The following is an 11,851-nucleotide window of genomic DNA, read 5'->3' on the forward strand; positions in this document are numbered from 1 at the left end:
TTATGGCGGCGCATTCCTTTTCTGTGGTACAGTACTTTTTTTCAGTTTCTGTAAACTTCTTACTGAGGTATAATACTGGATGTTCATTGTCTCGTTCATCTTTTTGAGCTAAAATGACACCCATACCAGATTTTGACGCATCAATTTGCAAAATAAACTCCTTATTGAAATCAGGTGCATGTAGTATAGGCCTTTGAGACAGTTTCTCCTTTAGCTCTTCAAATGCTTTTTTATTTGATCAACCAGCATGAGATCTTTTAGCTGTTCAAAAGTTTTAATGTTTAATCCGTTAAGCCATCCTTCTAAATAATTCTTTAATTCATAGTAGAAATCATACCAAGTACTTTCAGTAGATTTTTGGTGTTTATTAAATAGTTGTCGAAATTTTTCCGCACTTAATTTAAATCGTTGTAACAGTAAAGTTTTTACATATTCATACTTTTTCGCGTCCTCTTCTGGTTCTCTAGCAATAAGCTGAACAATGTCGGGAGGCAGTAATGAAATAAGTTGAGTCACTTGATTTTCAGCAGGTATATTCATTATTTTAGCTTGACGCTCAAATAACACCAGAAATAAACTTATTTCATCTTCTTTAGGGTTGAAACGTGGCATGACATCGTGAATTCTGATTTTTAAAGGCTGCTCAGGTAACTGCGTAGTTTCTACCGGCTGTGCTGTTGCAGCCATTGCTTCCAACTGAAGTTTCTGTAGCTCAAAGGCTCTAATTCGCTCTTCTCTTTCACGCTCTTCTTTTCTTTCCCTTTCTTCTCTTTTGCGTTCTTCTCTTCTTTCTCTTTCTTCTCTTTCGCGTTCCTTTTCTCTTTCTTCTCTTTCGCGTTCCTTTTCTCTTTCTTCTCTTTCGCGTTCTTTTTCTCTTTCTTCCCTTTCGCGTTCTTCTCTTCTTTGTCTTTCTTCTCTTTCACGTTCTTTTTCTCTTTCTTCTCTTTCGCGTTCTTTTTCTCTTTCTTCTCTTTCACGTTCCTTTTCTCTTTCTCTTTCTTTTCTTTCACATTCTTCTTTTCGTTCCCTTTCTTCTCTAATTGCAGCCAGTAGTTCTCGAGTAAAATCCTCATCATAATCGGGACTTTCAGTAATCAGTTTATGCAATTGAGCAATCTTAAATTCAGGTTTCACGGTTAAACCTAACTCTTCTGCTAGTACTTTTAAATCCTGTTTTTTTACTCCTAGCTAAGAATGACATGTTGACACAAGTTACTTTTAATAGGCTTCCTTTTGAAATTCAATCTAAAAGCTTGTACTTGTATTAAAAATATATAATTTCTGGCGAGATTTAATTTCTCGAATACGAAATTCACACTAACCAATTGGAGAGAATTATTTAAACAACTTTGCCAGGTTGGCACAAAATAATTTAAGACTACGTCAGGTTGACGTTTTAACTCACTATTCACAAGCCTCGTTAGCTATAACTATATAAACACCTTTGCCACCTTGCCGATTTTACTATCTATCTCCACGCCTGGTTGGCGATAACAAAAACAATTTTTGCCAGTTTGGCAATACAACCTTTAGAATATACAATCTGTAATACGTCGGGATGACGTTACTATCTATCACACGCCTGGATGGCGAGAACTAAGAAAAAAAACTTTTGCCAATTCTGCAGTATAATCAAATCACACTACGTCAGTTTGACGTTGCTACTTATTTTCCACGCGCCTGCTTGGCAACAAATTCAAAATTCAACTAGCAGTTCTTTTATATATATATATATAAACGCCGGGATGGCTTCCACATATCAATTATCAACATAAAAATTTAATACAAATAAAAGTAAAGCATAAATACTAGTTTCAAAATACTTCTTTACCACAAATACCAATTATAAATTTAAGCTGAATATTTTTAGCGTTAGTTATTTTAAACAAAATCTTTCACGATAAACTATAATTCTGAAATAAAGTATTAAAATTCAATAAAAGCTTTTTTAAGAAAACCAAAAGTTAATCTTATCTTCAGAGATCAGCAGTATCCTATTTTTGACAGTTTTTGCTCGGACGCAAGTTACAGAAGCACAGAAGATAACCTTTGAATGATCCGCTTCAAATCTGGCTTTATAACGGCAGACTTCTTACATCCATTTCTCCTTGAAGTAAAAAAAAAAAACTTGGCAATTGGTATTAGCAAACTTGTTCTAAAAAATTCAGTAAATTTCTGGGATTAGGAGACCAGCACCATCGAAATTGATAATTGCACTCCTAATTTCCAGTATCTCGGTGGAACCTCCAATTTATTAAAGACTGTAATGTATTTTGCAGTAATTTACAAAACAGACAATCTTCTTAGTAGAACATATATTTTATTTCTAGTTCACAGTGATAGACAAATTTCATATAATTCTTAAGTGGCAAAATTTTAACACTACTCCTAGCTGGCAAAATCTTCAGAATACTAAATCTTTTTTTTAACAATATCTCTCGTTGCTGAGTAGCGGTTTGATACAAATATGGCGTTGCCACTTCAACAGTAATTATATTTATTTATTAAATAACAAGATATTACAGTATCTTCTAGGTAACAAAACAGTTGCATTATTTGAAGAAGCAAAACAAGATGAAGAAGTTCAAATTCATATGATAAACCCCATACAAACTCGTTCTCAACAGCGACGTCTAAAAGAAACGTAAAAAATCTGAATAGATGATTTAAATTCTGAAACTGAACTTAGAGACAAAGACTGACTGAAAATGAAAGTTTGCCTCCTGTGAAATATGAACATTCTGGATTAGATCTGATAAGGTCTTTCCAGAAATATTTGTACAAGAACAGAAGGACAGAACTTTGTATTGAAGCCACTTTATGAAGAAGCTAAAATGAAGCTTTTTTTTTTTTTTTTTTTTCAAAAAGAAGATAGTGATGGAAGACAAAGATTGATTGTTTTTCATGAGAAATATTGGGAACAGTTGATGACTGTTTGTCATGAAGAAACAGCAGTTCATCGTGGTGCAACAAAGACCAAGGATGCATTATTCAAAAAATTTTATTGGCCAAATTTTTACAAAGATGTTGAGAATTTTGTTAAAACTTGTTACAAATGTCAAAGAATTGGAAAGCTGCAGGATAAAAAAAAGCACCTATGAAAATTGTCCCTGTTATCACAGAAATATTTTCAAAAATAAATTTTGATGCTTGTGGGCCTTTGCTCTTTATACCTTCAGGAAATAAGTATCTTATAACTACAGTCCTGCATGTCTTCAAAATATACGGATGGAGTTCCTGTCACAAATCTTTGTTCAACCACGATTGTTGATATTTTCTTTCAAATGTTTAGTAGAATGGGATTTCCAAAAGAGGTGCAGATCGATCAAGCTACATCTTTTATGAGTGCGCTGACATCGAATTTCCTAGAAACACTTGGAAATCAAGTTATACGAAGTTCTATTTACCACCGGGGGATCGACGCAAGCTACTGACTAGGATCTGTACCTAGGCAGTCTCGGCCACGGAGGTATAAAATCACGAGCTTGGTGGTTCCAGAACGCCAAAGGAAGATCGTTTCATGCGGTTCGACTGAGGGGGGATTGCCGAAGACTACTGCCCTATGAGGACTCTGTACTCCGCCAAGCGGTTGGCCCACCGGAAGGGGATGGCATTTCGATGAGGAGAGAGGTAAGAACTCTGTACTCCGCTTGTTATGGTTGTGGTCCAGAGGGATAAGGGTCCGAGTACTGGCAAGAGCATCTTAAATGACCAGTTAGATCTCCAGGTGTGCATGTTCCTTGCCACAGTGAAACCTGAGAACCGGGAGTGGTGACCTCGCCGGCCCAAGAGGTAGCCGTGGTTGTAGTGAATTTACAAAGTCTGCCATCTCGGATTTGGAGCCCGGGTTCGTACCAAAGGTGAGCTTTTATCCTCTTGGGGGAACGATGACTGGCGACCCTCGCCTTGCCTAATACAGGGGTTTCCCCGCTGGTTCAAGTCCGTATAGTGTCTAGTGACGAAGCACGTAGACAAGTATTATTATTACCACCCACAAAGCAATCCTGTAGAGAGGATGCATAGAACTTTAAAAAAGAATTCTTCGTGTCCTTTAACTAGAATTTGGTGCGGACTGGGATAAATCTTACCAGAGGCTTCATTTGCTCTTCGAACCACTATTCACGACAGAACAGGTTTCTCGCCAGCAGAATTAGTTCACGGCAGAAACTTAAAGATTCCAGTTATGAACAGTGTATGAACAATTATCTGGTAAAGAAGAGGAAGAAAATGGTATAGTGGATTATGTTTTTGAACTAACGAACCGAATGAGGACTTGCTGTCAAGCATATGGAACAAGTGAAAGAAAGGCAAAACTCTGGTATGATCGTAAAACCGTAGAACGTAAATTTCAAGAAAGAGACTTAGTTCTAGCTGTGGCTCCTTCGAAACCAAACAAATTATCAGTTAAGTGGGTAGGTCCTGGAAAAATAGTTCAACAATTATCAGAGACGAATTATGTAGTCGAGTTTCCCGAAAAAAATAACTCAATGTACCACATTAATATACTGAAACCATATTTTCAACGAGCAGAAAATATAAACTTGCTATGTTTAGAAGACAGGATAAATGACTATGAATATGAAATACCAAGTCTAAATTACAGCTCAGATACTGAAATGTCTGAAGTTTTGTAGGGCATCTAGTTGAATTCACTATGATCTGAAGGTCAACAAAAAGATTTAAAGCAGTTGATATACAAGTATTCCTGTATTAACTCTAATGAACCAGGATCTACTGACCTTGCTGAACGTGATATTGAAATAGAAGTAGTAGATAGACCGATATGCCCAAAACCTTATCTGGTGTCTGCCAGAAAAACCGAAATTTAAAAAACTGAAGTAGGAAAGATGATAAAATTCAAAGTAATAGAACCAGGTGAATCGGATTTTACTTCTCCACTCATACCGGTTGAAGTTCCTGGAAAAGAGGCAAGACCATGCTTTAATTACCGTCGTTTGAACAAGGCAAGTAGCACACAATATTTTCCCTTGCCAAACATTTTTTGTGCCAAACATTGAACATTTAGTAAAAAATTTGTCATCTACCAGATATATAACTGTGCTAGATCTTACTCGAGATTACTGGCAGATCCCTCTAAAGAAAAGCGCCCAGCATTATGCTGCTTTTGTGACAAGCTTTGGCATATTTAACCCTTAAGGTTACCATTCGGGCTAAAAAAAAAATGCACCATATGACTTTAGCCGTTTGATGGCAGGATTATTAAGAAACTATGAAGAATTTTCTGTACCCTATATTGACGATGTCGCAGAATTCTCGCAAACCTGGGGAGGACACTTGAAGCACGTAGAAATTATTTTGGAGAAGATGAAAATTACTTAACTGCATATTAAGCCTTCGAAAGTTTGCTCATACGACCGTGAAATATCTAGGTCATGTAGTATGGCAAGGTCAAAGAAGACCTGTAGAAGTAAAAAATCTAAGCCATAAAGAACTTCCCTACTATGAAAACACAGGTCCGCTCCTTTTTAAGACTTGAGGAATATTATCGAAGGTATATTTCTGAATTTCTTGTGATATCTGCACCACTGTGACAAATTTGTTAAAAGGGAAATATTGCAAATGAACCATAAATTGGACAGATAAGTGCCAAAACGCTTTTGATGAACTCAAGAATAGGTTAGCAGAAAATTTAGTCTTGCACAGTCCGAATTGTTCTCAGCCATTTATCGTTCAGCAACGACGTTTCGAAAATTGGTATTGGCGTTGTATTATCACATATAAATGGTACAGGTAAAGAAAATCCAACAATATTTCTTAGTAAAATGTTATCCCTTACTGAACAGTAATACAGTGCAATCGAAAAGGAGTGTACTTTTCTTCCATTGTCTTTGCAGCATAAAAGTTGAAATTCTACGTAGATGGACTCATAAGTTCATCATTCAGATTGATCATAATCCTTTAATGTGGTTGTGTAAAAACACTAGAGCTAATCCTAGACTATTACGATGGGCTTTGGTCTGGGGCAAAGCTTCGAAGGCCATCTGCCTAAGGAAAGGGATGTCTTCGTGGAGGACTGTCTAAGGGAAATTGGCTCGTATATATGTTATACATGGGGAAAACCACAAAAACGCCCATGCAACCAGCCCATTCGCGAGATTCGAACCTCGGACCGAACTACCAGTTTTCCAGCGGCTTTACCGCTCAGCCATTGGTGGGCACGATGGGCTTTGATCTTACAACCTTTGAACTGTTAAGTTGCGCATAGAAAGGTGAAGCACCATCAAAATGTTGATACTTGAAGTCGGTGTATCCAGACATCTCACAAATGAAAATATATATTCTAGGAAGTTTAAAACTTCATCGTTTATATTTTTCTAGTATTTGAATATAAAATTTTATGTTTATTTAAAATGCTTGCTTGACAAACACTTGTACTCATTTGATCTAGTATCTAATTATATTTGTGACAGGCATGCTTGAACACTTTTGTTCTGGTTTATGTGATTATGGCAAAGCTTCGAGGGCTATCGGCCTAAGGGGAGGAATGCCTTCACGGAAGACTTTCTGAGGTAAACTGGCTAGTATACACGTTAGACATGGGAAAAACTACGAAAACGCCCATGCAGCCAGCCCGTTCGCGGGCATCGAACCTCGGACCGAACTACCAGTGTTCAACGAATTTACCGCTCGGCCGCTGGTGGTCCCATTCTTGTCCTGTAAACGATTTTAAATTTGTCTTGAAAGTTCCATAGAATTGGAAGAAAAACTTTTCTTCGTAAAGTTGTAAGGATCTTAAGTTTTACTAACGTTTATTTTATTTTAAATCTTTACTATCACTTCTTATTTTCTACTTCCGGCCAGAATTAAAAGCGTTAACTTATTTATGTAAAATTTGTCTGGCGAACGCCAAGTACTTAAGTTGTGGCTTTTTGCCAAGCGAGAGAGAGGAAGGAGTTAGACGAAGCAGGCCGCTTGCCTTAGAAGTTTTACTCAGTTGCTGGTTGCCTTCCAGGCCAGAGGTTTAATCCTCTTGATAATTTTAAACGTATTGTAGTGTTAACAGTTCTCTGTCCTACATACGGCTTCCTGTTAATATAAGGCCAATCTTCCACGTTTATTATTTCAAAGTCAAGTTAGAGTTTAGTTATATTTTTATATTCTTACGTTTAGACCACAAGTAGTGGGTCTTTGTATTCCGAAGTACGGAAATTATTGTAAATAGAGAAAAATAAAGGGTTTTGTATACCCTTCTTGTGTATCCTGTCTACTTTCCACAGTTATTGAACATAGCTTTAGTAAGCTCTCTGTTCCGAGTCAGGTCCTTGCATGTTCCCGAAGAAAGTAAGACGGAACATTGAACCTGATAGTGGCGCCCAACGAAGAAGAATAACCATGGCCGAGTTTCAAGAAGAACCTGTGTTACCTGCAGAAGAGGCTCAGAATCCAGAAATGCCAGCTGCCGCCCTGGAAGGATTTGGTTACATCGTCCAGACCATGCGCGCTTCGATGAAACCAGAAGCAACATTTAATGGAAACTCACCGGTAACCAGTTTTTTGGAAAAATTGGATGACCACTTCATGCTCTACCCCGTGCACGAATTTCAAAAAGTTACCTTAGCTACCAGCGCTTTGAGGGGCCAAGAGCTTAATTGGTTCAAATGTATAGGCAGAAGTCTCTTGGGCCAAGCAGGAAGTCCCACCTATACTTACGAAAATTTCAAGACTGCCCTACTAAAAGCCTTCCCTGTTGTAAGGGATCGTGCGAAATTAGAAATGGAACTTTTTAGTATATATCAGCAAAGAATCGAAAATCTCTCAAGCTTTATTTTAAGAAAAATTCACGTCTTCAAACTCTTGTATGGAAACCGTCCGGATCCTGAGATAATTCAAGTGATTTTGCCGAGGTTACTGCCCCAAGTGCAAGACTTTATTGAATTAAGAAATCCGACTATACTGGAAAAGTTATTTGAGCTAGCAATCCAGTTTGAAAGTAGAAGAACGGCGGACATTGAAAGAAGACGCCAATATCAACAGCGAAACCAATTTGGTGCGTCAAGACTACAGCAAACTCAAGCACACGGCTACGAAAGCAAAGCTAATCAGTGGGCAAGGAAACCCGAGCGTTCAAAAACAGCCGGCGAACGTCGACAGTTCAATAGCAATCCAGGAAAAAGTCTCAAGGCCAGTGGAAAAAGAAGGAAAGCACGGAAATGAAAAATAATTTAAACTAAAACGGATTTCTGCTGACGGGAGGGTGCGGAAATCCGAAGGCCACGAAAACCCCTCTTCCTTCAAGTTAAATACAGTAATGGTGAAAAATTTGACTCTTCCGAAGATTGAAGTGTTGGTGAATAATATCCCAGCCACCGCACTCCTGGATACAGGCGCGCAGTGTTCCTGTGTGGCAGAAGATTTTTTTAGGAAGTATTTTCGTAAATATCGTATATATAATTCGGATAATACGACAGTGTTAGCTGCGCAAGGAGAAAGATGTAAGTGTATAGGTAAATTACCGCTGTATGTCCGTATCAAGGACGAACAAGTAAAGGTTATGTTTTTCATAGTAAAGAATCTGCAAGCACATATTATTTTAGGAATAGATTTTCTTTCAGAGGCACAAGCAACGCTAGATTTTAATGAAGCGTCCCTTAAGCTGACAATGAAACCAGTTCGTGAAGAAAAGGCTGAACCGCCGATGTTAAAACTTGACCACCTGCCTAATGAAGAGCAACGAAGAATCCGACAAGTGGTAAGTGAATTTGCTTCGTTATTTAGTGATATTCCAGGATTTACTCAGGTTACTAACCATAGTATTGACACCGCAGATTCAATGCCAGTTCGCCACAAAGCATACCGGTATGATAAGAATAAGGAAAAAATTATAGAATGGCATATCACCGATATGCTACGTAAAAAGATCATAAAGCCCATCTCAAGTAGTTATGCTAGCCCGGTGGTTTTATGTAAGAAAAATATTGACTATCCTTTGACACATCCAAAAAGGTGGAGATTCGCAATTGATTACCGTAAATTAAACTCCATAACTAAATATCCGGTATATCCGTTACCTATTATTGAAGAAATTCTAAGGAACATAACATCCACCAAATATATGACGACTTTAGACTTAACGACTGGTTATTTTCAAATAGGGCTCAGGCCTGAGGACGTGCCTAAGACTGCTTTTATAACCAAGTCTGGCACTTATGCATTTTTGCGTATGCCGTTTGGCCTTTCAGGGGCACCGGCAACATTTCAGCGATGTATGGACATTGTGCTAAGGCCTGTTCTTGGAAAGTCCACATTTATCTATTTAGACGATATCATTATTACTAGTGATAATCTCGACCAACATGTACAGGATTTAAGACAGGTGTTTGCTTTATTAAATGAAGCCGGTCTAAAAGTTAATGTCGAAAAAAGCAAATTCGCAGCTCCTGAATTAAAATATTTAGGTTACAAAATATCTCAGAAAGGAATCGAGACAGACGAATCAAAAATAATCTCTGTACAAAAGTATCCGACTCCGAACACGGCAAAGAAGCTCTCTTCTTTTCTAGGACTTTGTTCATATTATAGGTTCTTTATAAAAGATTTTGCAGTTATTGCTGAGCCATTGTTAAAATTAAAAAGGAAAAAGGCAAGATTCTCGTGGACGGCCGAAGCCAATAGTGCTTTCGAAAACTTAAAACAAGCATTAACGCAAGCCCCTGTGTTGAAATTTCCTGAAAAGGATGAGAATTTAAAAATTTCAGCGGATGCTTCGGATTATGCGGTAGGAGCGGTACTTTCGCAAAATCAACAGCCCGTGGCATTTTTTAGCCGAACTTTAAATCAAACACAAAGAAACTATTCCGCGACCGAGAGAGAGGCACTTGCAGTTCTGTTAGCAGTGCAAAAGTTCCGAGTCTATTTTGGAAAGGCGCCAATAACAGTGTACTCTGATCATGCGGCGGTAACTAGATTGTACTCAGGGAAAAACTTATCCCCAAGGTTAATAAGATGGGCACTCAAGCTACAAGAATATAATCTGGTAATCAAGCATACCCCCTAAAAGGAAAATATCGTAGCAGATGCCCTATCCAGAATTAAAATAGATGAAGAAGGTAATACCGTAAAGGTGGCAATGCTCACAGCATGTACAATAAATTCCCGAGAAACTGTAATAACCGAACTGGGTAAGGATCCTGAGTTTGGAAGCATTTATAAGTATTTAAAGGATCCTGAAAATTTTAGCCACCAAGATATTGTGGCGATAAGAAATAGGGCGGCCCATTACGAACTAATAGATGGTCTATTATTTTATACAAAAACTACGAATTCCAACAACGAATTTCGACCTGTTATCCCAGCTAGTCTTAGATTAAATATCCTGCAGGAGCTCCATGACAGCCCTTTAGCTTCTCATGCTGGTATTCGAAAAACTATCCAACGCGTACCCGAGGCAGTCTACTTTCCTGAACTGCAAAAGTTAACAAGGGCGTATGTCCAGTCCTGCCCAACATGTCAAGCCGTTAATTATATTAATTTCCGCCCGGCCGGGTTTCTAAATAGTATTAAATCCGAATTTCCAAATGAAGTAATTGGCATCGATTTATTGGGCCCTTTCCCAAAAAGTCAGTTAAATAAAAGTCGCTATCTCCTTGTTATGGTTGATCATTTTAGTAAGTGGACCGAAATTATTCCCTTAAAACGAGTTTCCGCGAAATTAGTTAATGATTCTATTTTAAATAAATATATTTTAAAATACGGGGCGCCCCTAAAAGTTATATCGGATAATGGTCCTCAATTTGTAAGTAATGTATTTGAAGACATGTGCAAAAAACTGGGCATACGTCATTTAAAAATGGTCCCGTATCGGCCGCAATCAAATATAGCGGAACGGGTCAATAGAAATATAGTGAAAATTATCCGTAGTTATGTTAAAAATTTTCATAAAAGCTGGGATAACTATGTAAATGAATTTGCTTTCGCCCTTAGGACCGCAAAACATGATACAACGGACAAAATTCCTGCTGAGTTATTTTTAGGCAGAAAGATTATAACGCCGTTAGATAAATTATTTTATGTGCAACAAAGAATCCCAGAATTTAAAATGGGTGATATAGAAAAACTAATTAAAGAAGCAAAAAAGAATACGGAAGTAGCACAGAGAAAACAAAAGCTGTATTACGACTTGGAACGACGGGGAGTAACTTATAAAGTAAGGGATGAAGTATTAAAAATTAAGCATTCACTTTCTTCAGCATCAGAAGATAAAAGTGCCAAATTTTTTCCACGATTTGAAGGACCATATGTCATAGAAAAAATAACTCACGCTGTAGTAGTGTTAAAAGCCAAGAATGATGAAACCTGCTCCGCAAACATTGATCAAATCAAACCCTACTATGATCGTAATAAAATACAAATATTTACAGATCTTTGGCAGGATCCGGCACGGCAGACACCGCAGGCACAAGCTCCAGAGGTGGAACAACGACAAGTACAAGGGCAAGCCATTAAGAGGCAGGAGCAAGTGAAAAGAAAGTTTCCCCGCGGGAAAATTGAAGGTAGGAAGAAAAAGAAGTCGTTCCACCGTCCAGAAAAGAGAGCTCACGAACACCCCCAGAATGAAGAAGGGAGAAGGACGACGTATGCAAAGAGAGACAGGAGAAATGACGGCAACTATAACCCGGCTCTAAAACGGAAGATCTACTCATCCGACAGGACTCTCCGCAGCAAATGTCGCCGAACTGCGGAAGGGCCACCAGCGGCGGAGGAAAAGTTACAAGGAAAATTTGAACGGCCAGCAACGAGGTCCAAGCAGGAACACGAAAGAAATATCCCGGTTCCGCCAAGACCAGCTGCCATCAAACGGCCAAGACCACAGGCAGAGGCGAAAAAGAAGGTA

This window comes from Stegodyphus dumicola, chromosome 4, assembly GCF_044657685.1.
Source record: "Stegodyphus dumicola isolate Sdum_Otavi_A_Nest chromosome 4, ASM4465768v1".
In the NCBI taxonomy this organism is placed as follows: domain Eukaryota; kingdom Metazoa; phylum Arthropoda; class Arachnida; order Araneae; family Eresidae; genus Stegodyphus; species Stegodyphus dumicola.